This window comes from Schistocerca piceifrons, chromosome 6, assembly GCF_021461385.2.
Source record: "Schistocerca piceifrons isolate TAMUIC-IGC-003096 chromosome 6, iqSchPice1.1, whole genome shotgun sequence".
NCBI classification, from domain to species: Eukaryota; Metazoa; Arthropoda; class Insecta; order Orthoptera; family Acrididae; genus Schistocerca; species Schistocerca piceifrons.
The window spans coordinates 149,604,367-149,605,755 of NC_060143.1; positions in this window are offsets into that span (position 1 = coordinate 149,604,367).

The following is a 1,389-nucleotide window of genomic DNA, read 5'->3' on the forward strand; positions in this document are numbered from 1 at the left end:
GTTCCTGAGTTCCCAGGGAGGGGGTGTAGGGCACAACTGGCAAGCACTCCTTCTCCCCCCCCCCCCCCCCCTCCCCACACACACACCTGCCAAGTATTCTGATAAATATTATTGCAGGAGAGGCCAACAAGTTGAAATACTTTAGTTTTAAATATTTGAATTTTCAACAATATCGCACTTGATGTGGGCTGGGAAAATGTTAAAGACTTTTGCACCAGACTATAAAATTCCCTTATGAACCAAAGGAAAGGGTACAGTCTTACATAAATTATTTGTATTTAGTTTTGTTGTTGCGAATTTCACAGCTCATCCTGAATTCACTCCTATTCTAGGCCCATTTGACAGTGATGCATACTGGTCAATAGTAATAAAAACAAATTGCAATGTGCACCGCTGTGTGGAACTTGGCTCACCTCTTCTACAATGGACTTTCAGAAATTTGGAAGGCAACTGAAAAAAAAAAAAAAGAAACTGGCCTAAACGTGAGGTGATGCATAACTCCGACACTTCCTCGATCTTCTGGTGAGAAACTTGAGATGTACCATACACAGTGGAGCAGAAATTTTTGAGCCATTTTGTATACGCACGACAAGATGGGAATGTGTGGTTTACAATTTGGATTAATCTGGATGAATTTTCATGATGAATGGTATGTAATATGTTTGTGGACACCTTTGTTACTCTTTCATGAATAATTGTGGAGGTAATTGCCTGAAGTTCTCGTTTACGTGCATATTAGAAATGAAAACAAAATTATCAGGAAAATCCGAAATCAGGCAATACCGTGTTGCGATTTTTGGTGACATGCATTAACACCAGTCATATTTGTATCGATGGCTTTGCAAAGAAAGTTGCTGTCTGTGAGAATCATGTAAACAAATTTTCGCATCAGAATTGTGTGAGAATAGGTGGACATTTAATAGTTCTGACACTTTGTAGAGATAATTGTAAGCCTCTTCTCCGTTTTGTATAATTAAATCTCGTAAATTGTATTTTTCATCAACAAAGTAATATTAGAATTTGAACCTTTTTTTGAAGGGAGGCAGTAGTCTACTGACCGAATATAAGAGAGTTTAGAAAGGGGGGAAGAGAGGCATGAGCAGTGTAATACAGCATGTGTCAGAATAGTAAAGCTGCCCTCAACCCAAAGGTTGATTTGAGCACTACAGTGCTTTGCATGTGAAGTTAGAAATGCTATTAATAAATTAAAAAATAAAATGTCTTGTGGTATTGATGGAATACCAGACAAGGTAATCAAACATAGTTTTACCAGTACAGATACCTACCTAACTGACTTTATTAATAATTCTTTCAAGACAGATGTGTTCCCATCAAAATTAAAACTCTCCATAATAAAGCCACTTAACAAAATAATTATAGGCCAGTGTC